The 27,393-nt window shown below is 35.8% G+C and overlaps 1 long non-coding RNA gene across 1 annotated transcript in view; it reads left to right on the plus strand.

The window, feature by feature from the left end:
• The first annotated feature begins 19,099 nt into the window (after positions 1–19,099).
• The window catches only part of LOC143907834 (uncharacterized), a 32,580-nt gene continuing 24,286 nt past the window's right edge, over positions 19,100–27,393 (plus strand). The window contains exon 1 of the long non-coding RNA XR_013259993.1: positions 19,100–19,770. This is a non-coding gene — a long non-coding RNA (uncharacterized LOC143907834). The remainder of the gene's footprint in view (positions 19,771–27,393) is intronic.

Below are 27,393 nucleotides of genomic sequence, written 5' to 3' on the forward strand. Positions count from 1 at the left end.
AAAGACAAGGAGGGAAGAGCGTGCACAAGGTAGAATCCTCTCCCAATCGTGATTCGATTGACGCCCCCGTTATCGCTCGTACGGCGAACCCGGACGCAACTCGTAACTCACTGAGCCGGCCTGAGAGGAGAGCCTTCGGAGTTGGCGGCTCTAAGCAGAAGCATGTGTGACGTAGTAGCCAGTTGGTCAAACGGGGGGCACTCCGGGGTAGCATCGGGGCGGAGGGGACGGTTGAGGAGGCGGAGCTCTCTTTGCTCATCACAGATAAGACTTTGAACAAGTGTTCACGTTTTATAAAAAATTTCGTTGACATTTTAATAGTATATCTTTTTAATAGCGTGTACTTTCTTTTTCACATGCGATTAGTTCATAGTTTATTATTTATTCTCAATATTTAATTTGTTAAAATCTCAAAATTTTTATTTCTTTATCCATTATTAAAGTTTTATTATATTATTAAAATAATATGGAATCTTGTGTAAAAACAATAATTTTTTAGCTATTACAGTAAAGTTATAAAATTTGAATTAAAAATTTTTAATTTTCTCAATCTTCTCCGTGATATTTTTTATTTGCGTTATGTTTCTATCAGATAGATTGCTATAGCTAATTTGTGGCATTAGCCGCTATTTAATTATTCGGAAGGAAGATTGAAATTTTGAATATAGGCCGATAGTGTGGCAGTCGCTCGCCAGATGTGGTGAGTGCGGCTGTCTCGTTGAATTGTGGCGCGCGCCCGCCCCCGGCCGTCCTACCCTTTCCTCTTCTTCTCCCCACTACTTAATCGTCTACCCCACTGCTCAGTCGAAACTGGCTATCTCTTCTACTTGGAGTCGTCGCATCTGTGTACGTATGCGGCTGTATCCCCACCATTTCTATAGCATTCGCCACTTCAGAATCGGCTGTTTGTCCTACACCGACTATCACTTTAGGCCTCTTCTTTCGCGTGGCTGATGAATCGTGATTCAAAAACTGCTAAATGATGGATTAAAATTCTACTTTATCACTTATTGATCAATGCTCAACTATCTCTCCATTATAGCTGTCACTTTTGAAAATATTTTTACTTACAAAACATATTAGACCTATTTTGATAACAAATATACTTTTGATCAAGTTTAAAGAGAGAAAGATAAAAGAAAAGAAAAGAGAGAAAAATAAATAAGGATTATTGTACATATAACTTTTAAGATAAATAAGTAGAAAGATATAGTTATTGTGCAGATCATCGACCTAATATTAATTGTGATTTTTAGAAACTTTTCATATTTTTTTCATCATTTTAGATTTATGATCGAATTATACCACCAAAACGCGAAGAAAGAAATGGATATAAGTTGTAAAACTAGCATAAAGTTACATAATGTAACTTTTATTTAATATTTTTTTTTATTTAATTGCCAAGATTATCTTACTCTTCGCGCGCGCGCGCACGTGTCAGCGGGTCAATGTGTTTCGATTTAACGCAATTGATGCCTGATGATGGTAAGGTTCTACGGCAAGAAATAAGACCTGACCGGCCTATTTTAGTCGATCCGAGGTGCATTGCCTTGAGGTCTCGTGTCACTCTTCACGGTGGACCCTCTCCATTAGAATTTCCAATAAAGCTGTCGCAGGTGTAAAAAACGTATCACGATCCCCATGAATCATGTGTCGCAAAGCGGAGCCGCCAAGACACGTGTATCTGTTATGCTTTCTCTCAGTAATTCGCGCGGGATGGTTTATGCACCCGTTCGTCCGTTCTCTCTACCTCTCTTTTTGGTGTGTGCACTGTTATAATCTACCCCGCACTATCATCCATCCGCAGTGTCGACGGTTCGATGACTCCGCCAAAGCAATTATTATCATTGAAATTAGGTTTCAATCGTATGCACGGAAGAATGATTCGAGTCATTTGTAAATGTTCATCCGTTGGGCAATTGCGAATCAATGACGTCATAAATAAATAATAAATCGAATAGTAAAAATTCTAAATAGCGATTCTAGTTGAATGATATGATCACTGCGTTACTTTATATCAACGTGATGCATAGGTTTATTGAGGCTTTCATGAGAAAGACTTTACCGTCGGAGAGCCCTATAATCGGTGTCGTCATTCATTCAACAATTACGAATTTAACGGATTGCATCAAATTAATTGTAACTATTAAGTTAAAATTGGATTTCACGAAGTATAGCAACCGGCTTACAAGTATAGTTTTGAGTCAATACGTGCTATGAATTGATAATTCGTTGCAATTCTAATATAGAGGTAGATTATATCTTTAATCTTCATATGAGATGAGAGAGAGAGAGAGAGAGAGAGAGAGAGAAGAAATTCACGAGATTAAGAAATAGGTATAAAAATATATATTTTAAAACAAAATATATACCTCTACAAAAGATACTATTTATAACGTTAATGCAAAATGTTTTGCAAGATTTTTCCGAAAAAATGGACTTATACTTTTTGTAAATTAAAATTTATATAAATATGTACGTGTGAATTTATAATACAGTATTTAATTATATACGTATCTCTATTTTATGTTAAAATTCCGCGCAGCACACAAAAACAAATTTTACGCAAGAGGATTGGTAGAGAAAAAATATATTTAATTCGAGGTTCACAGCTAAGACGCGTTGCACAAAAACCAATACGTATCCGCGTGCCGGCCATGATGGATTGTCGGAGCTATGCGAAACTATCTGTCAAGCACAATATCGACCCTCGCCCTCTCTGTCCAACCCCTGCAAACTCAGGGTTCACTCTCGTTGCCGCCGTCCCTCCTGGGGGTGCGTTCTGCATTGTAGGTTTACCTACACATTGCCATACAAACCTTTCTCAGCCCCCTGTTTCCATCCTTTTCCCCCTCTTTTTCCGTTTTCGCCCAAATCTTCGACCATTTCGCGAACAACCTATCTCCTCTTTTATAGATTTTGTTTGCCTAAAAATGCACTCTAATGTGCAGCATATCTGCAAACTTATTGAAATATTCATAAATTTCATAATTTGAATAGAAAAGTAACTTCATATCTGCACATATACATATTTATTTAGATTTTCTATATATACATTTTTTTATATTATATAAAAATACATATAAACCGCTATTAATATATCGCGTATGTTAATACAGAAGTACATATATTAAATATTAACAGAAAATTATATATTATATTTTTCATCATGCTATTTATTATTTAAAAAAGATAATTTTTACAATCTTTATAAAATATGCATGTTAATTAATGTACATATTGATTCCGTCTTAATAAACATGTTATTAATATAACTTTAATATACTATTAATTATACATATAATATATAATTAATTAATATTATTTTAATAAAACTGCATTATGAACAAATGTATGTGTAATTTAAACAGCAAATATGAATGATTAAAAAATATATATGTATTGTCAGTATTAATATACTATTGTATCAGCCACAATTGATACAATAATGTGAGTTTCTTTAATAATTATAGATTAAATTTTAAATGAAGGAAAATAATCATTTATTTCTATAGACTCGAAACGAGATCTGTTATTGAATTTTCTCTAGCATTCTTTTAAACTGTTATAAAGTGCTTACATTTAATACATTTCTTGTTTTAACACAGTGACTTTCAATTTAGCAGTGAGAAAAAGAAAAATTTTTTTGATGTAAATTTTCCATTAATATCATCAGAGAAAGTGATATGAATACATATGATATATATATCGATAAATATATAATTTATATAATTTATTTAAATATTGAAATTAGCGCGGCAACTTCAAATTAAGATTACGATTTATCGTTAGCTTTTTCCCAGGTGCATCAGACCCATAATTATATATTTAAATTAATACATAATTTAAATGTGTGAAATGCATTAATTACAAGTATGCATTAATTACAAAATTATGTAAGTACTTTTTGTTCAAATCTTTTAAGTTAGACATAAGACATAAGGAAAGCAAAAAAATACTTATAAAACATACTAATGCCAACATATGATTTAAGGTATAACATATAATACTTTTTTTGAAAATTTTAAACGTTTTGTTAAAAATTTTATTACTTTATATTCTACGATTTTATGTAATTATGATATGTTTTGTATTTAAAGATGAAAAAAAATTATTTTATGAACCATAAGTTTTTTTATGACAACTTAAAAGAATGCTAGAGAGAATATAAAAATTCTATGACATTCTAATTTTATTTAAAAATATAAGTAAAATTACTATTGTTGATTTAAAAGTCAATCTGCACATATTCAAACCAATACTTATTTAATTTAAAAAATTCTACAAATTATAATTTTCTATAATTACAATTTAAATCACAATAATACAATTTCATTTATGTAAAGTTTTGCATAATAAAACAGAATTTGAAAACTTTTTACATTTATAACTGTGCAGTCAGAAATGGACACGAATATTGGAAAATTTTATTCAACAATTTTATGTAATTATTCTTTACACTTTGATTAGGTGAAAAAATTGATTTGTTGGTTTATTATTGTCACGTTTAAATTGATCTTTAATTTATTAATATTTTTATGACACAAATACAAAAGTCACATTAAAAGAATTTTTCTGTTTTCATTATCAGACCGTGAAATCTATTACACTCTGTCATCGTTTGTGACCGATAAAACTGATGAGTACTTATTGTCAATATTGTTCACTTGCAATATATTTGTATCCATTTTCCGAAAACACTGTACGTTGAAGTTGAAGAGAAAAAATTCTCGCGCTAAAAAACACTTAAAACGTTAAAAAACAAGAGTAAAAGAAGAACACTCATTCACGCACGCTTACGCTTTCAACCATCTTGTTTCGTGTGAACAGCGCAGCTGCATGCCTATCCTCCCCACTCTATCTCATCCCCTAAATTCTAGCGTTCTAAGCTTGCCAAATGGTTTCAAAGTTAACACTGCTCATAACATGCAAGTGTATACACAAATTTGCTTTGCTTTCATAATTATATACATATAAAAGCCTTTTTATAAGTTTATTGATAGTTCTTTCTACAAGTTCATTATGGAAGACTTTACACAATAAATGATAATATTGATAAATTATAATATAATTATAGGATTAAATATAAATACAATTTTTTTAACATTCTATATACGTATACATATACTTAACATGTACATACTTATATTGTATACATATATAGGTATATGTATGTATAGATATAAAATGTATGTATATAGATATATATACAGGGTGTCTTGTAATATGCGGAGGACACTGCTTGTGGGCAAATAGAGCAAGTAAAATATCGAAAAGTCCTTTACCGTTTTGTAAATTTTTCAATAATTAATGAGAAATTAATTAATAGGTATACAGATATCCAAATCAGGATGTGTCCGTGTGATTCGACTAGTCACTAGAAGAAGCAGCCCAACGTTCATGTTGCTACACGCGTGGCGAAATATTAGAAGGTGTGATTTATAAATAACAATGGTTATGCACGAATATCGCTCATGTATATAGCCGTTGTTATTTACTTAGCGTTCCTTTCAATGCTTCGCCACGCGTGTGACAACGTAAACGTCGGGCTGCTTTTTTTCGTCGAATTACACGGATGCATCCTAATTCGCGTATCTGTACCTATTAATTAATTTCTCATTAATTATTGAAAAACTTACAAAACAGTAAACGACTTTTCGATTAAATTTTACCCGCTCTACTTGCCCACGAGCAGTGGTCTGCATATTATATGACATTTTGTATGTATGTATGTACAATATGTATATTATATAAAATCCTGTAGACAAAAAGATGTATACTACATATTTATGTATCTTGTTATTTTATTATAATTATAGATTAATTTTAATTTGTATATGTATTTTCATATAAAGTTGTAATGTAGTTATATGTTGATTAAAAATAAAAAAAAAGAAAAGTTTGGAAAATGTAATCGATATTCTAGTTAGCAATAATGTAAATGCGGATACTATCATTAATCAGATCGTGTATGAATTTTGCTCTGTACGTCAAAATATTTTTGGATGACGTTTGCAATACTCATGGGCAAAATCTACAGTCGAAATGCAAAGTTAGGAAAAGAATGCTCAGGAGAAAATGCGATGTGAACGGCCGAGCTTTCGTGTACCTGAGCTATAGGATGCTCGTTGTTTAGCTCGGCCATAAATCATAGTGGTTGCAAGGTCAGCTGCCCCGATCTCGGCCGTAGCGGCATTCCCTCTTTACGAACCAGCGTGAAGGACCAACTTTGTCCCGAGTTTGCCATAAGTTCGTTTCTTAAAACTAACTCGATTAATTTTAAGACGCCGATGTAGGTTTGATCTGAATACACGTGGCTATATTTTATCGCAAATACTTGTTACATTGTATGTGTATATTAAGTGCAATTATTACATGCAAATAATTCTATAATAAACTTTGGTATTAATGCAAAATAATCTAAATAATCACGTCATTGAAAAATATTTTGATGTACATTTCTTAATGACAGAAAATCTCAGTGTATTAATATTTCAATATTAAAAGTTACTGTGTTAAATAATAAAAATATGAATTAGTTAAAAGTGTCACCCACTATGTTTTATAACTATAACGTTGCAGAATAAATTCTTGAAAAGTATTAAAATCAGAGAATGATATATTACTCAGACAGCGCATGTCCTATGGATATCCATTTACGTCCAATCCGGAATGTCCACGAACATTATTTGAATATTCATAAGATATCGGTGTTGTCTGGGTATGGCCTACCATGGAATTTCCGTAACTGTTATCTTTAAAATTATTTGAATAAGACGTTGCTAATACGTTTCGATCATCAGTAAAATACTGTTTTTCGCAAAATTGATGTTGCGATTGTAATTGCACCTGTTGCACTGGATTGAATACTAGTTTATCAGGAGTCATGAACTGAGTGTTAGATTCTGGTGCTACTGGTTTCGATGCTGTTGAAGCGGCTGTGGTTAAGCGTGAATTAATTGGCGATACGCTTGTATCCTTTTTTCGTTTCATTCGTCGATTTTGAAACCAAATTTTAACTTGACGTTCAGTCAAGTTAATTTTGTCAGCTAGTTTGAGACGTCCGATTTTTGTAAGATATTGATTAGAATGAAATTCTGTCTCCAGTTCCAAGATTTGTTCACGCGAGTAGGTTTGTCTCGTGCGTTTCTGTTCGGTTCCATTTCCTTGATTGGCTGCAATCAATATAATTTTTGTATTAATAAATATATAATATATATATTAAGGATAAATATAGTTAATTTAAGGCAATATGGCTTTCATTTATTCAATAAAATTATCATGACGATTAATAAAATTAAGTATATGTATCACAAACTATATCTCGCTTTGTAATATTAAAAATATCTAAACAGTCTTAAATAGTTTATTTAAATGTCTAATTTAATAATCTTTTAGCTATATTGATAATCATTTTATTTTTTTAGACAAACAAAAGAGATAGTTTAATGTGGTATATATAGCTGCTGTTATACTTTAAATATTATTATATATTTAATTATTTATTAAGATGACGCATGACTTTGTGTGAAAACAATTGATTTGCAGTTGGTGAACCCTGGATTTGATCGCTTCGATCATCCCATGTATGCTTTAGTTTTATATGAGGTCGATTGAATAGTTGAAAGTTCTGAATGAGATTTAATTATATATTTGTTGAAAATATAATAAATAAATAAAGATTTATAATATTTACGAGTTGTCTATGAAAGATAAAATATAAATAGCAGTCACTCAAATTTCTCTCCGATTGCTATTATAGTATAAATGTACTACATTATAATATAAAAGTATAATATAATAAATAACTAACCTCTTGTTTTTTTATGGATCCATGCATAATCTGCGACATTGTTGGAATATGGTTTTCTTTGTCCGTTGTTAGGATTGGACATTTCAATATTCTCGTTTCTTTGTCTTATATTATTATTGTTATTTCCCTGATGACTATTCATCTGTGATGCTTGTAAATTAAAGATGGTTTGTTGTTTTGGTTTATTCTGTTCACATTGCATTGAAGTAGTGGACGATTCAGAAAATCCGTAATTTTGTGATTGCACAATGTGTTCTGGGTAATTTTGGCCATATTCGTTGTATTGCTGTTGATATTGCCTTTGTAAATTGCTAAAATATTGCTCATGTTCCGTCGGCAATATATGAGAGACGAATGCATGGTATTCGGCAGAAGAATTTTGACATGGATTATGCGAAGTAATTTGGCTGTTTGGTGTGGTTTGGTATGATAATTGTGGTTTGATATGACAATTCGGAAACATATCTGTATTCACGTGTGAATCTGCATAATAATGTTGCTTTACTGTTTGTTTGCCATGTAGTAGAACGTCCTTCAATAAACTAGGTAATACACTTTTGCACTCTTCTGGTGTGTACTGTCTAGTTGTATTTTCCTGGTACCTTTCAGTCGTGTACTGACACACATTGTCACACGGTGCCTGCGAATAATATGATTGGTGTAATGGCATATTCGTCAGGCAACTTCTGATAACTATTTGAATTCATATTACCATATTATCATGAATTCATGTATACATTATTACACTCTTGCGTCTAATAATTATGTACAACTAGTACAACTACATTATATTGCACGAACAATCAACCACAAATGTATATAAAATGTCAATTTTTCGCACTTGTAATACGAACGTAAGACATCACGACTCAAAGACTTAACAGATTTTATATATTCACGTTCGACCGTTTCTCGATAGGAGATCGAAGCATACGGTAAGGCTAGTTAAGCGTAACTGCAGTGGTCCTCTGCAGACTGTTTTTGGTTATTCTTCAGCAGGGGTATCTATTGGCACAGCGGGTAGGAGGGAAGAGGAGGGGTAGTAGGCTTTACGGTTCTATCGAAAAACCCCGACAGAGTTTTCGCTGTACGGTACGTGACCAGAGATCTTTGAAAGACTGGAGGGGATGCGTTACCCTTGGCAAAAGTTTCCATAGGCGCCTCGTGCTAAACCGAGGTATCGCAGGGGGGCTCTGTCTTTGTCAGCTGCTCTTTCATTCACTATACTAAGGCCACCCCCAATATACATTCGATTTTTGATCTGCTGTTCGTGCCGCAGTCCCCTCCCACTAGTAACACTACTGACACAAAACCCCATTGCTATTCCCCTCCTCCCTTTCCAATCCGACCTCGCACAATACGCGCTACCATGTGCACGTATGGAACATCTTTGCTGCAGAATCGTTGCTCCCTAGCGTCAATTTGGTATGGAACTGGCTTACTTTCAATATAAAACATTTATTTGTTATAATATTTTATTTATTAAGAGTAATACGTTAACAAAACTATTGTGATAATTTGAACTGTACCATTTAAGCGACTAATAAATACTTGTTCTTATTAAAAATTAAGTACAAGAATAAAAAATAAAAATTATATAAAATGCAACAAAGACATAACGGAAACGCAATAAGATAAAATTTATATTAACTTAAGAGAATCTCGACGGTGAATTTCTTTTTGAAACTGACTAATGATTTATGGCACAGACTTTCTTTTCTTTGTTCTGTTTCCTAATTGTAAAACTGCACAAAATATTTTTTTCACAATTTCTATTTTTGTTTTTTATTACTTCTAACTTTCTCATCGAAATAAATCAAAACAGGTAAAGGAAAATGAAAATATATAATACAGTTTGTACTTTCTTCACTAGCATTTTCTTTTTCTCTTCAATTTTCTTCCTTGCCAATTCTACGAAATCTGGTTGTTCACTTTGGTTATTGATTCATGATTAATTGTAAGAGCAGGATTAATAACAATTACCGTGAATTTAGAAACACGAATATCTGTTTATCGTGTATTAATAAAACGAAATCGCGAAATAGTCTTCTCCTTACCGTTATCATAATATTTAAATATTGTAAATATATATTTATGGCGGCTTCCGTAATCAATGTCTATTACCGATTACAAAATAACGAGAACATTAGGGCGTTTAAGTGAGATGTATTGATTAAATATGATGGACAAGGCGTCAACGATAGAGAGAGGGCTAAGGTTAAAAAAAACCAATTATCCTTAACGGAAGATAATAAACGGCCTTGCGGACAAACTATAAATAGTAAAACGCGGCCGAAAAAATGATTGATAGACAAGTTCGAAATGGTGACCAATCCTACGGGCGGGGATTCTAAACGGCCGATCCGAACGGACACGCGTCTGCATGCGTGCACACACTCGTCACATATATATGTATACAGTCAAATTTAGGTATATACGGTGAATGAAACTGTGCTAGAAGAATGCTGCGCGCTCTCACGCGTGTGGACGTGAAATGCATTCTATGTTAGTGTCGACTGGCATGATAGAAATAAATAATAATCCTCGACGGGCGATACTTGTGGGAAGGGCCGAGGGTTCCGGAGTTGGGAGCATTTCGTTAATGATTTTGGCTACTGACTTTATTTTCGCTGGCTTGCGTTGCATTGTCGACGTAATGTATTATACGCCGCAAAAGGAAATCTTTTTCGCTTTCTAAAAGTTAAAACAGCACGATATACACATCATATGCCAGTTGACATAGTAAGTCATTAATATCTATTATATTAATAAATAAAAGGTTCTAAATGACATCCAGTTTGAAATATTGCACAATTTTTACAATTTTTTTATAATGACGTTGAGCAGTAACACAATTAGTTTTTACGTATTAACTTTCTTCTTTTAGTCCATTGAAAAACTTTTTATGCTTATTTTCAAACTTTTAGGCAATAAATTGCGACGTGACAATTGTGGCCATTGTGTTAGAAACAATATTGTCAGCTCTTGGTTAGGCATCAGGTAAAGATAGAACTGAGAAACTGAAGCATTTTCAAAATTTTACCATGTATTCTTGGTCACGGGTCCAAATTGAATTTTCTTTTCAAAGAAAGAAGAACCGTAACTAAATGGAAGTGACAATGTTCAACTTAAATCTGGGTGACATATTTTCGACAATCGTCAATTTGCAAATATAAAAGTTACGTAAGTATTAAGTTATAAAATGTAATGGATAAAATAAAGAGGTAACGCAAATTATAGAAAAACTTATAATAATCTAACAAAGAATTATATAATTAAAAATAGCAAGAAATATATTTACCTGACGCAAGAAATATATTTGTACTGATTATTAGTTAATGTAACAGATTGTGTGGGTTCGCATTGTTAGAACGGCGTAACATTTTATAGGGTGACATATGTGCCCTATCCACCGCCATGCGAGCAACGATTGAAATAAGGAATTTTCGCAAAAACGGGAGAAGGGGAAAAGAGAGAAAGAAAGAAAGAAAGAGAGGGGGACATTTATAGCCATTTGGGAAAATTGGAGTATCGAACTCAACCCAGACGGAATGATTAATTTATATTTCGTTTGCGGTGTGCCATTCTGCGACAAATTATGCCGTGGTTTTATATATATTAATACAAAGCGACAATTTATTTCATTATCTTGAGTATTTTATTGAAATTAAATATACGTATATCTGTCTTATAAACTTTAATAATGAATTAACTAAATAATTTGATTGAATAATATTAAATTTAAATATTTCTGATCGCAGACCTTCAATTACATTGTCACCGTGAAAAAAAAAATAAATTTGTGCGCATGTGTCTTTTGTATTAATTTTATTTCTACGGAAAACGTGAGGTCATGCTGAGATACCTTGGGACAGAACGTGCCTTTTTGAACAAAACAGAGAAAGTTGCGAACACACAATTGCCCAACCTTTGACGGCCCTCGTAACTTTACGTAAAGGATACCGAAAAATGTAGAAAGAAACCTGTCTTTATAGATTTTCCTACTATTCACATGCCGATTTCTATTATATCCAACAGAATACCCAGTTAAATTATTTTGTCAAAGATGTACAAAGTATTTGATAAAAAAAAGAATTTTATTGCTAAATTATATATAAATCGTAGGAATTTGATGAAATATATATTTATCTTTTTATAAAATGCCTAGTCATTTCATAAAAAATCGGCAGTGTGAAATTGAAAACTGATATTCAGCCGCACAATATGTATTTTGTGAAGTATATAATCGCAATAGCGTATTTTCTATATTTTGACACGAGGCTGTTTTCTTGAAATGCCAGCATTTCATAAAGCGATGAATCTGTCTTCATAAAGTGCCTATAATATAAACATCATCAAAATAGTTTCACGGTGTCATGTTTAAGAAGGGCCATAAAGATCTCAGGTATCATCGTGCGCAGTTTACGACTCGAGAATATTTATGACCCCTTTTTTATTATAAAAAATGGGAAGTTATGCTTCATGAAATAAGCATTGACAAATTAAGAGCGTCAAATTTTTTCAGATTTCACACTGTCGCGTGTACTGCTTATTGTTAGTGTCCTGAGAGTTTTTGTCCCGAGGAATTGGTTAATCAAAAGTCAATACCTTTCAATAAAAAAATATTCGTGTCATATATATTTTTAAAAATCCCATATATGAAGTGTACTTTCAAGAAGGGAGGGATTATCGATCCAGCGTTTGTTTGCGTAACGTGTTTACTTCTCGCCGCGCGAATATCTTCCCTCCTCGCTACTCAGTCCGCTCGGTCGGGGCACCCTCGTGCCGAGCCGAACTCAGCGGGGATGGATCCGCAGTGGTACGAGGGAGGAAGGAGAGCGGGAGCGGGAGCGGGAGCGGGGAGAGTAGGACGTTGGAAATATCATTTATCACGGCCAGGACTGTCAATCTCCGCCGCATTGATACGATGATAGTCCACCGACGTCACGATGCTTCGCTAGCTGCTCATCCGCCGTGGAATCGTCGACGTTTCTCATCGGCGGCGTGCGTAGGATGTTCCGTCATAACGTTGTAAATTAAAGCGACACACGCTTGATCATTGGTATACGCGTGACGTTAACCTATTACACGCACATTAGCATAATTTTAATCGATAATTTATATCGGGGATAAATCTATGAGTTAAATTATACATTTCGAACGAAAAATAAAACCGGATTCGGTATGCAATCAATTATGAATGATACAACAGATCTTGAATTCAAATGACTTATCTGCAATAGCAGTTATTTATTATATTGTTGCGAATATTTGCAAAACATTAAACGTATATCATTTTTTTTATTGCAGCCACATTTAGCTTTTATTTGTGTACAAATATATATTCTTTTGTCGGTTGCCGTTCTTACGGTTTCTGGTCGATGAACAGTAGATTCACATTTTAAAACGGGACGTATATCGGGTGGCGAAAGTTAATGAGACTTTCGCGTGTACCGGAAACCAGTGGATTCTTGTGCTGCTGAGGGAAGACAACTTCCACCCTCTCTTGTAGGCTACGTATCGTGTGTAACGGCCACTCCCAAATTTTGCACGCACATTAAATACTTGATGCATTCAAGAAACTGCCATCTGACCGCCGAAAAATAATTTCACACGATTAAGACACCGATAATAATCTAATTACTTACACTCTCGCTTACACTTAATTTTATCGCTAATAATTTCGTAACTTTACAAAAGGCATTATTTCATTGAATATAACAAACGCGCATAAATTTATTAGGTATTGAGCCAAATAATATCGTATAAGTTGCATTTTATAATTTAATAATAAAATATAATCTTTATGAAAATAATTAATAAACAATATTAGAATAGTTTTGCGAAAATTAATATACATCAAAATTTCATTTTTATTTTACGTTATTTATAACATTTTGTGTGTGCCCACTGGTTTATATAACGTTTAAAGAATTTTGTGTTAGAAAACTGCAGCGTAAATGAATGCAAAAATAACGCTTAAGGGAACTTGTATATATAAGCGCGTTGGAAAAACCATTACATAAATCATGTGCTTCGACGACCGGATACAGTCGCTGAAGAATAATAGTGATCACTGATCGATATTTTCCCACGAAATCTATTCTCGTTAAATAGAGTCATTTTGGCGTGCGCTCTCGAGATCAACTGAATCTAGATTGCCGTGACTTGATACCCCAAGGTTGACGAAACATTCCATTAAACCTATCTTATCTATGCCCGTGTTCGTAATTATCATTACACAGCTCGGTTACCTGCGCGCCAAACGCTTGTTAACGGGGACCGATAAATCCGCGCGAACACCGGACAATCACTCCGGGCGAAAATCCTGCGGGATCGACAAAACGTTTAATTGATCTGAATAAAAACCCGCGCGCAGAAAGTCGAGGCTGCACGGCTAGACGATGGCGTTCAATGTACCATTAGGTAGTTATTGCGATCACCGGGTGGAATATGGCGTAGGTTGTACGGGCACACCGACTATACACGCCGGGCTTCGCACACGCGTGCGTAAATACGCATGTAGGTATACGCGGGTAAACCATCGTGGCTTCATTCACGTCAGATGTGAGGCGACCACGTCATTTATCTGCCAGCCAGTCGGCCTAACGATGCATTGCCGGTTTGTTGGCCGAAGTCGTGGCATTACCATACAAATACCGCGAATGCATTCGTACGAAATGCAGATGCAAGTTCTTGAGGGTTGAAATAAGCGGTTTGCGCGAGCGGTACCGGCATTTAGCGAGTTATCATCGCCGAGCTGGCTCATTAACACCCCAATTCACGCATTCGGCTATACGCTACATCGGATATGCATACGCGCCGTCCGATATTTACGCTCGAGATTACGGCTGCTCGAGATTGACACCCGCTTCTGACCATCGACGTTATCCGCCGTTCGTTATCATTACGTTTCTTCGTCGCGGTCATTAGATATAATTATCCGATTATTTTTAGTCGTATATATGTTGTCGAGAAAAAATAGTTTTGCAAGACAATGAACGGCATTGGTCGGCGAATGCGCGATAATTATAATCGGTTATTGACTGCAAAAAAGCTCATATACTTGTTTCGCGCGATACAACACCAATGACACGACATTTGCTATATAAGATGAATGACGTATATAGACAAAAGTTGCACGATTACAAATCCAGACACGCGTTATTGTCGTATATATATATCATTATACTGTGTTAAGGCCACACGTACGTAAAGATTCATATACGTATGTGTTGTTATCTTACGCCAGTTCACGATCTCACTTTTATTAAAGTTTTTTAATATTACAGATATACATAATTATCTATAGTCGGATGAATTTGCTAAATGTGCATTACATGCACATCTAACAATTTTCAATTTCTCTGAAATATATCGTTCCGTTTATATAATTAATCAGTAAAGAACGAAAAGAAAATGAGTAAGTTGTCTCAGCTGTTATAAAATATCATTGCAAATGTGAATTTATCAGAAAATATTTATTAATAACAAAAGTTTGAATAAACAGATATTTAAGATATACAAAGAATGTCTTATTCTTAGTCAACTTTAGAGTGAATTTTTTTCAATTTTATCTTATTAATTAACCGAACACTTAATTCAACCGACGTAGTAAAACCGGTGACAAAAAAGTTACATGATTATCAGTACTTGCATCGTGCATCTGTGCGGTGTCCATGAAGGTAATTAGACAGTTCCCGCCGAAGTCATTTATTATTACTCAGAGACAGCAAAAGAAGGATGCGTGACTCTATGTTGTTATTTTGTGTGTAAAAAATTAAGAGGATTACCGTAAAAGATATCAAGTTCACTATCATACGAATATTTTCAGCGAAAAAGTTTGTTGTTTATAATTTATTTTAAATGTGTTGTAACTTGTAATAAATATATCTCTGAGAGAGGCCGTATATTACAGATACCATATTATTTGTCATTTGTAAATTGTTTCATATGTGCAAAAATCGAAAGAGTTATTGTGCAATATGTAAAAATAATTATATAGCAGACTTAGTGATTGTTAATAAAATGAATCGTTGACTTTTTGTCTGCATCTAAAATAAATATCCCTTAAACAATGAATTTGATGAGCATCTTCGTATTCGACATTAGTTGTAAAAATTCAATTTTTATTATTATAAAAAATTTATCTCTTTCTCCAGTGAGATTGTAAAGTTCTAGGCTGAAGAAGAATTAGACGTTGACGCTCACGCGAGGAGAGGGTTCATAGGAGAAAAGCAGGGGCAAGGGGTATCTAGCGGAGGGCTCGGTTACGTCCAAATAGAAATTCAATTGATCTTGTCCGGTAGTGTCAGGTAATCCATCTTGTTCCTTCCGCCATGTCTGGAGCCGTGTCTAAGTTGGACTGTGAGGAGGTTTCCGCGTTTCTCTTTCTCGTTCTCCACTTTTCGGTTGCTGCGACGTTCCGTCGGCTATACGGTTCCGTCCGTCGCCGTAGAAAAAAGAGGACAGCTGTCCAGCCGACCGCCAAACTACCCATTAATTACGATCCTGGACACACTAACACTTATCCATTTGTTTGTCTTTCCATCTCGCTCCCTCCGTCGCCCCCCCGCGGTCGCTCAGTTACCACCACCCGTTGTGAATAAAAATCGCTCTGCCAAACTACAAGTCGAGTCCCTTCGTCCCGTGCCCTGCGTACTTCCGCATACTTTTTTTCGGGCCGCGACCAAGCGGCGCGATGAGTGGATTTTTGCGCCGGGCCGGGCCGCGCGGGCATCCTTAGCCGCATGCGCTGTACAATTATTGCGCATCATTGTGCAACGAGGAAATTGGCCCCGGTTTCCATTTAATATTCACGGTGACTAAGTTCGCGATTTGCATTTATCTGCCGATCGTGACGGTGTGCACTTGCGCCCGAAACAAGTGCTCCGTTCGCACAAGATAACAATGATTACCCCTTCAGATCGCCGATTTTATCCTCCTCGCGAGATCGAAACGAGGCAGCGCAACGATTGCAACTACGATAAGCTACCAACTATCGGCGCGAGCTGTTCATGCGCGTGCTTGTACGGGATGGGCTAATTGGTAATACAACTTTATTACTCTCCGTTAAGTAATGACGGTCTGTGTTAAGTATGCCCGGTCCGAAGGGTAGCGTGGAAGGGACGTATCGATACCGGATCGAGATAAAGGCGCGCATGTACCAGAGATAAGCCATTGTAAAGTATAAAATACGGGGAGTGCATCCTCTAATAAGGCGATAAGGGTCACCTACCAAACGATTTCTGACTGCCTTGAGCGATCTCAAGTCGGTGATCTAGCGCAAATCGATGATCGGGGAACAAACTGGAATCTTTGGGACGCCTACATCCGCTAGTCGGATATACGCCGCGTTGCGTGCAAATTATTTTAATAATAATAAGATTGAGGAAAAAGATTCGTTCAAAGATTCATATATTAATATTTTACATAGACGTTTAAAGTATATGCATATATATCGATAAGCATTGGACTGGTTTAAATTATATAAACAGTTGATGCCAATGAACCCGTCAAATCGAGGATTTAGATGATTTACCAAATTTAGATGGGCAGGAAAAGATCCGAACGTTCGCAGCTACTTGCGGATAATTAATAACGCCGAGATCAAAAGTGCAGCCATTGAATGTTCGCTCATTCACGAACGATCTCTCCGCCCAGATGAATGCGAACCAGATCGTTACAAGGGTATTCTACGGGCGTGCCACGTATGGGTGTCTTCAGGTCAATACTGGCGGTTTGGTGAATACAATTATTAATGCCGTCATTAAGAGCATTTACCATTTTTTAATACCTACGATCAGGAAGGAATATAATCCATTACTCAACCGTCGGTTGTTAGACGTCCGTTTTTTTATGCCTTTTCGGCCCGTTGCCAATAGAGTAGTAATGGAAAGATGCATCTTTTTTTTATACAGAATATTTCATAAAGTTCATACTCTAAGCGTGATATCTGAATAACGTTTTTTTTAGCGTTGTTTGCGAATTTTATCAGAATGCTCCTAAAGTTCAACGTAAGCAAAATAAAACGTGTGTGTACAACATTACGTATAAATATGTGCGAAAGTCAATTATAAACAATTAATATTTAGTCTAAAAAAATTATTAATAATTAATATGCATTTTCCTTTGCAACATAAAAATATGTGTGTAGGTGTTACATAAAAAAAATACGCACGAAAACTTGCAAAACTAGATCGTTCTAGCCTCAAATATATATTTTAATCGCCGTTAAGAGAGGGGAGCCACGAAGAAACAAAATATACGACAGAGACACGTGTCAACGTAATAAATCGTAGCGATGTCGGACATACGGTTTGCTTTAGACGGCAGATTCGAACATATGATTGTAAACTGCACATGGATAGTGATTATGAAAATATTCATATGTGTGTGTGTGTGTTCCGTTAAATTTTTTTTATCTAAAAATCTTTAAAATCTGGAAATATCAATTTCTTTCTCTTTCCTCCAATAATATTCTTAAAAAATATATTATGAATAAATAGAAGTTTTTGGATTTAGACACAAATAAAAAATATTAAAATTATGTTTGTGCACTTTTTTTATAAGTAATTAATAAAGTCTCAATTTGTTTAGAATTTACATTGTAAAAATACTTATTCGATTTATTGAAATTTTTTTATAAGTATCAACGAACTGTATACTTATATAAATTTGTCCAATGTGGAAAAGACACTTCCTACGTCTGCGAAATTTGTCTTACGTTCATGAAAATCACGTGCAGCAAAACGCAATGACAGGCATTCGTAGTAGCATGAAAATGACTCCTCGATGCGGATCAAGGATGATATCCAAGGCGGAGAGAAGACTTAGAGAGGCATCGTCGGGATTATATGGGGCGCGTCCACGTATATACACTCTCCTAAACGTACTCTCTCCAGAATATTTCCATCTCTTCCTGTCTCTTCCGATCTTCGCTTACATCCATTCTCGTTCTCTTCCTTCTGCTATTTCTTTCTCCCCCTGTATGACGAGGCGCGTCGCGCGCAGTTTACATCCACACCTCCAACCGATTATTTGTTGCTTCCGTTCCGAAAGACTATTTTCAACCGACGACATTCGTATTCAGATCTGTTATATGTTAAACGAAACTATCGAAAACGCAATGCTTATCTTGTTCGTAAAAGGTATTTATTATTATCATTCAGAATAATAAATCGTATTATTTTTCAAAAAAGATATAATACATTTACATTTTACTTAGCTTTTATATTTATCGCAGGATCTCCTTCATTCATCTTCTTTGTTTCAAGTATCTGAACAGATATGCGTAATTAACCCTTTGAGAGAGATTGCGAATATATATCTACTATCATTGGAGCGCACGCTACGGATAATATAGCTATATACTAGGAGAGGAGGGTTCGTGCACCTCCTATCTTCAAATTTTCGTAGTTGAAAACTACGTAGGTCTGCGTTCAAAAGATAATAAGCGTGTACGTTTAACGCTTTTTTCTTCTGAATCTAATAAAAATACATTCTCTGTTATCTGAATGTTTCTGTATTTCATCCCGAGAATAATTTTACGACACACGCATTCGGCATTGCTGAGATATAAAAAATCGCGACGTGAAAAAGCGGCTCGGATGTTCCAGGTAGGCGGTCGTAGTTCCTCCAGCGACACTGCGGACTCTTCCTCTGTGCAGTTTTTCTAAAGCCGTATAACGCGGCTTACAACTAGGGAGTTATGGCGCCGGCTGGTGGTACGCGAACAAGATTTGAGCTCGAGAGGGAGTTATCAGGCGACTTAATCGAACGATTAATGGTACGGCACGTGTAAAAGTCCCACAGAGACGAAGAAGCGCGCGAGAGAGGAAAGGATGGGGACCGGGGGTAAGAATCAGACAGTGATTCGGATCGGCTATGAAATCGCTTGTTAGACGCTGGATCTCTTAACGTGGCTCTCCCGTACATTTGTACAAAACAACCGAGCGGTGAGTGATTTAACTAATTATTATGTAGCCCAACGAGATCAATCGTCATAATCACAACTTGTCCGTGGCCACAAAATACGCTGTACTTTTCGTAAAATAATATTAAGAACGATATAAAGAAACATTCAATATATATTTTTATCAATTTTATTAAAATAGATATCGCAGTCAAAATACGATCAACACGTATATATATATATATATATATATGCGCAGATATAGATTTAATATAAAATTATGCGAAGTTTGAAACTGTTCAAATTTAAAATATTATGTAGTTTTGAAGTAAATGTATCTTTCAATCAACTTAAAGTAAACTGTCTAAACTTTTGTTAAAAATCAAATTAAAAACTATACTTATGATTTCTATTGAATTATTTGTAATTAGCAAGGAGCTGTTTTTGATACATAATTTACAGCTAACTTTTGAAGCCTATTTACAAAATACAGTCTAATCGCCCCCCCCCTCTCTCTCTCTCTCTCTCTCTCTGTCTTTCTTCGGATTGGAGAAATATCAACGGTGATGGAACGATTCGAGATGCGTTAAATATTGAGCCGACCGCAAGGCACACCCGAGTTGGTTCATAATGAGGGCGTTTTCTGTATCTTGGAGATAAAACCTATGCATCTCCACTACTGATCAGGACCGCTCATTAGCAGTAGATTAATATGATCCGGTCGACGGAATGACCGAACAAATACACGGTAGCCATGTTCACGACAACGTCCCCATTCGTTTGGCTGCTCCAAGCGTTCGGATTTCAATACGTATGCACAGAGTGTAATCTGACGCAAACCAGAGAAGTTCCAATATATAATAATTGTGATATAAAATTACCAGGCTAAGTATTTGAGACCGAATTAATAACGATTAGAGTAATTAATTACGAGAATGTCAACGAATTGAAGGGTATAAATAAGAAGAGATGAAAAAATATGATGAGATGACCGCAAATATTCCCGAATTAATTACTTGAGATAAATCAAATACCGCGCGTAAATCGTACTCGGCAGTTACGTATTTTCTATCGTCATCTTAATCTTTTAACTACGACAGCGACATTACTCAACTGGATCTCGGCAAAACTACCTAAATAATGTGAGACGCATTTTTTTACATTTTGTCGCGAGAGATGATCTTTCTGCAATAATATTGCAGCTCGTAGATTGAAAGTTACGAGGGAGTAAGTAAAGAAAACCGTAGCCTTACATGGAACTTCGCGCGAAATCAAGATCTCGGTTAAGGTGGGGACACGAGGGTAATGGCGTGTGCATTATTCTGATAAATCGCTCCGACTGGCGTCAATCCTGACTTCGAGCTGACTAGAAATCTTGCCCGGCAAAATCTATACCTACCTACACAGGATGCTTGAAGTCAAATCGCGGCATCATCGAACGGGAATGCCAGACGAAAAATATGTCGTGCGATTGACACCGTATGTTTTATCTTTAAATGAAGTTACATAAGAAAATATCTATGTGTATTATTTTTTTTTTTTTTTAGGCTACAGACGGGAACACATACATTATGCATTTATGTAATCAAATTAAATTTATATAAGAGATGCGGCAGATACTGTAGCAATATTATAATAAATAGCAGTTTGTGTAAATTGAATATTTTGGTAAAATAATTAAAAATTCCGTATAATACCATATAGTAATTTAATTTTAGATCGTATAATATGAAACGTAATGTTAATATTATTTATAATTACTATAATATATATTCTATAATAAATTGATAATAAAATATAATTTATATAGTAGAATTTGTTTTATTTTCAATGTTATCTCTCATATATACATACGTATATATGTATACTTAAGCAGAATTAATCAAATGTTTGTTATTATTATTATTTAGACCATGAAACATATTTACAGCTTATTGATTAATGAACGATGATTAATTTTAACGACGTAACTATTACGTTTGACTTATACTCCAGTTGTAAGCCACAGATTTATCGCAGTATTATCGATTGCCGCATTGACACTAATTAGCAATTAACAGATACTAACCATAAAATTAATATTTATGTAATAAGAAGAAGCTTACAAATTAAAATATGTCAAATAATTAAATATATTAAATATGATTTAAATATTATATATATATATATACAAAAGTTTAAACAATTTTGTTTCTCTTGATTTAATTTCTTCGTTCTAGCATTAGATACAAGGATGTTAGAAGATTAGAGATACAAAATGAATTGTAAATTTTGCATATTTCATAAATTTAATATCATTCGACAGAATATATTTGAGAAGGTATCGATAAGCAAGTGACACGAATCTGCACCGTACCTGGAGACCTGAAAAGGGCCTTCTACCCTAACTGCCAAGATTTATCGTTTAAACGTGCACTTATGGGTTCAAGAGAGGGTATTGCGTCACATACGCGAGGCCATAAATCATCAAAATATGAGTCGATGATAGAACGCAAAGGAATAACGTTTAGTACCTGAATTAACGTCATCTAAGGCATTTATGCGAATAAATGATTGGACGCACGGTATCCATCTAAATCTAAAACGACAAGTTCATCAATATTGCAACAAGGCCGAGAAATTCGAGCCTCGGAAAAAAACACCCGATGTTTTATATATTTATAACGGACACGACGCGCGACGTGGTAAACGCTGACGCTCGTGGATCTTGGAAGATAAAATTTAAGGATGCACGATCGCACATGCGAAAGCGCAAAAAGATGCGAGCAAGTCAAGGAAAATCAAGTTCATCCCCGCACATGCTGCTACACTCGGCGAGATCTTCGCCCGAATGGAATTATAGCACGTGCTTTGAAACGTTGAACCCTCTCACCGTTTATCTTCCAACTGTGGTAAAAAGAACATCTTCTGATACTCGCCCGTCATTCATACGTACCGAGAATTAATGGCTTGTGCAGCGTGGAATTCCGTTATTTACGTTCCAACATTGAATATTGATTTAATTAGTTGCGAATGAAAAGACTGGTTTCTTTTTTCTCCTTTACCCTTATCGCAATTTATTTAAATAATTTATTTCAAGTAATTAACATATCTCCGTCATGCTTGATTTTATTTGAATTAAATGTTGTGTCTCAGAATAATGCAACTAACAGTCAATATATGATCGATTAATTTGTTTAATTAACGAACTAACTATAAAAATAAATATTTGTATATGCATTTTTTTACAAGATAATGATTCAGACATTTAAATAATATTTTCCTAGTTACCGCAAAATGGAACATCTGCCGCTTGTAAACATATATAATTATTAGTTATTAAGATTTACCATGGAAACTTAATTCATAGCAATCATCATCGCTACTATCATCGTCCATTCCCGCGCTGACCCCAGGCATAACAAACGAACGAACCAACGAACGATTCGCAACGACGACGATATTATCTATTATATTTAATGCGAACCTCTTTAGCCTCCGCTAATTGATAGCTGGGCATTAGCGTAATTGTAATGAGTCAAAATTACGGCAATCATGCGGTCTAGCGCCTTGAGGGAGAAGTTAAAGTCTTTGGCTTTCGGTGGATCTTCAAAGAAATTTGCCGTCGTATTCTTTCGCTAGTCTGAGAGATCGACTATCTGAACATTTAATGCGTGAGAAAATAATATTTCCCTGTCGTATTAAAAAAACAAAATAGAATATCGACAAAGATTTTAATTGGCATATACATTTACTGAAATATTCTTCAAAGCGTATATTTTCTCCGCAAAAAATTACTTTACATCACAAGATAACATCGAGGAATACCTAATAATAGAATCACACACACACATCGAAAAAAGTCTTATTAACATAGAAATAATCTTCAGATAAATTGAATGTTGATCTTCATAGTACACAAATGAAATTCGAAATAAATTAGTTACGTAGCAACTATTTATCAAACGAAAACGTTAGAATTTTAGCGTTGATTATAATATACTGAAGACTATAAATACTGATATAATGATCTTATATAAAAGGTATGACATTTACAAAAGTAAGTTACACAGTAAAAAATTTAATGTCCCAGAAAGTCCACTCTAAATTTTGTGTTAAAATAATTCATTCATCGTGTTATTTTAACACAAAATTTAGAGTGGACTTTCTGGGACATTAAAAAATTTTTACAGTGTATAGGGTCTTCTTTATCAGATTGTTGTTACCCTAAATATATTTGATATCATTGCGATATTGTGATGTCTTAATATTTACGCAAAATGAGCGGCTATAAAACGATGACTGTAAACATTTTAGATAAGAAGAGGTAAGAGCAAGTTAGATCGAAAGAAGCACTTCCGTCTGACAGTCATAGGGGGACAGAGAGGGTGTAATGTGGTGCATGTTTATTTAGATGAGGAGCCACACGAGGTTTAGCCCCTCGTCTTTGCGCCGCGTCGGTAATTCATCCGGCGGCGCACGTCCAATTGAGACACGCAGGACAGAGGCCAGGCCAGCCAGAACAGGCCAGAAGAGGAAGATCCGTTAGGAGGACGTAGCTTAGAGGGTTGAAAACGACGATGGCCTAATCGATGGCCATCTGTCGGGCATGGCGTGAAACCGCTATCAAACGTTTCAGCGTGTCCCGTGGCTGGTAAAACGCTGTCACGGATTGTGTATCGGTGGGTGGTTAATGAGAGCCGTAGGATTACACATGCAATATGCGCTTGATAACGATCGATATGCGACGCCTTTGTATGCGCGTATTTATCGGATTGTTCGTTAACAACCCAACATATTAGATTGAACGCACGTTAAGAGCGATCATTAATCACTTTTGGCCATGAAATGCACGTTTGAACAAATTACATTACACGTGCCATGACTTTCACTGTATCGTAAAGAAGAAATACGAGAGAGACACAGAACGCGCGTAACGTAAGAGATGCTTTAATCTTCATAGAGTAGATCGCGCAAAATTGTGTTATATAGGGAATCTCATTGTCTTATTGTCGAGGGAATCGAGAGAATATCGAATTTCGTTCAGTATAATCGCGATATAGTTGACATCCATTTAATTAATATTTGTTAGAGAGCCGCGAAAGAGCGAATTTATTACAATGCCTGACGCTAGAACGTAGCTGCCCGATCTTTCATCCCATAAGCACGCTCTGATTATTTATGAACGTGCAAACGCACGCGGCACAATCGATTTCACGGAGGCAAATTAGCCGGGGCCGGTCGGCAGACACGGACGTTAAAATAATAACGCTCATCGCTTTAATGGTCAATAATAATTAGGGAAATTCTTGCCGACGGAAATTGGTTCTCGTTGCGAGTAAGCTTCTCCCGTTGCCGATCCCGCTTTATTTCATCGAATTATGCGGCTTAACGCCGCTCGATGATGGCCGAAATTCTTGGATGTGAAACTTTGGAATTAAGGAAGAAACTCCGCGCCGATAGTTTTATCTATAATGTTCCTTGTAACGATCCAAGTTCTTAAATATCCTCCGAAAGACTCGGATGAACACCTTGGTAACGAAATATTTAACGGGAATTTAGGTGTTATTCGATTGTTTTGCGTTATCGATTATAATTAAGATCTATTACATACATATTAAACAAAAAAGAATTACTTGATATAGCAATACTTTACTTTACAACTATCTTATCGATATCACATTGAGACGAGTTTATTTTACTTTAATTTATATTTGCGAGATTCAAATTGCTATATATCGTATCTTCTTCAGATTCGATAGTTAAGATTTTAGAAGAGGATTAGCGAACGATTAGATATACACCGCGAGGAACCAATAGCCGTGAACTATTGCAAGAAATGAGAGCACCTTTCTTGTCCGATTCTCCCATTATTGCGAACCGGGAAAGTTCGCTTGGTCTTTGAGGTTTAGAAAGTTAGGACATTACAGCCAAGATTAAGGCGAGAAAATTTGCGGGGAAGCGGCGGCGCGGTAAACTCATGGTTTCAGGAGCGGAAGAAAGGGCGTTTTAATGGGCCACGATTAGCAAAGTGAGGCGCCAGGGAGCCGTAGACAGCAGAATCTCGAGAAACCACTTTTCACATATCCTTCGCGGTTCTGTTTCTTGATCGAGCGACGTTACCAATACTCTTGGGAGTACAAAGTTTCCCCGTAGATTCTTAGAATCTCTAATGTGCCAGCTTCCACTCTTGCTACATTAATGATCAATACTTCTTCCACTATGCGGAACATGTCAGCCAAATGCGTAATTTTCTTGGAAATTCTACATCACTGTACATATCTTCCACCAAGTGTTCGCATCGTAGCGTAATGTTGCAAAGTAACGTTATAAGTGAATATTTCTAATTGCATTTCTTTGTATAAAATGTTTGTTTGTAATCACACGTCATTACACAGGTAATTTTTATTTAGTAAAAACGGTAAAAATGTATAAATTTACGATGACTATTTTGAAATAAAAAATGGTTTAATTTCTTTATTATCTTAGCCAAATCTCTCTCTTTACCAGATATATGTATATTATCAGAATCAGAATGTAAAAGCATATTAGCGCATTAATTTTCAACGAATCAATGTAAAATATTCAAGGTCGATTCAATTACAACTTGATCACAGCTTGTCAAATCGTGCGACTTCTCTTCGTGGAGTCGGATCAAATCCAAACGTGCGGTATCGCCGCGCCCGCTTGGGCCCGGTTAAAATTGCGCGGATTCACGATCGGTGATTACAAGTGGGACGAGAGAGCGCTCAGTTCAGTTCGCGCGGGCTGGATACCATGCATTTGCATTCTCGCGGCTGATGCGGATCCTCGTACGTATTATTTCGCAGGACTGAGGGAAATGTGTAATTCAAATGAGTTACGAGCGGTATCGCACTCCTGGGAAGTAGGTGCTAAGCGGTCGGATATGTTGATAGAGCGCCAGTGATACGTCGGACCGGAGGTGGAATCGCGATGGGGTTGAAACACGGACCCGAACAAGTCGGAGTGCGACGGAGAAAGAGGGCACGGCGGAATTGGGTACGGCGGAGCGAGAGGGCGAGGTGCAAAAGGGAGCTCTGTTTGTAATAGTCCGCGATGGTGCGAGGCGATGAGATGTGATCGCTCGGCGATGAGCTGTGGGCGACCTGATGGTCCCGCAGCGGTACCATGCCCGCCTGAACTGTCTGTCCCGACACTATACCGGATCCAGTTACCGCCTATGCTTATTCCGCGTTAACCTTCGCGGATATTCGTCGCGTTCCAAGTGTTAAATTTCGCCAATTTTAATAATGACGAATAAAGCGAAAGATCGACGGAATAATATTATAGCGGTGAGAAATTTTCTCGTCGTCCTGTGGGTTACGGCAATTTGATTTGATTAAGCTCCATTGTTTTATCGGATATGTATCGCGGTAATGGAGTTATTATTATGTATCGGCATTGTCCTCGGATGTAGGATAATTAATATTCTTCAGATATTAAAAACTCTGCTGTTCTGATCTGCGTTTACAAGCGGCAGATCCTTATGGTCGTGATGGACGGTACCCTCAGCCGGTGCGGTAAAAGAACGGGCGATGCAAAGTGATAACATAATCAGGTGATAATGTGGCAGTCATATCTCAACGCGAGAAATCCAGCGCGTGGTACGAAAGAGAGAGGGAGAGAGAAGGAGAAAGAGGTATATAGCGTGGCGTAGGAGAAATAG

Source organism: Temnothorax americanus, unplaced genomic scaffold, assembly GCF_048541705.1.
Source record: "Temnothorax americanus isolate GAGA-0224 unplaced genomic scaffold, ASM4854170v1 Scaffold9, whole genome shotgun sequence".
Taxonomy (NCBI): domain Eukaryota; kingdom Metazoa; phylum Arthropoda; class Insecta; order Hymenoptera; family Formicidae; genus Temnothorax; species Temnothorax americanus.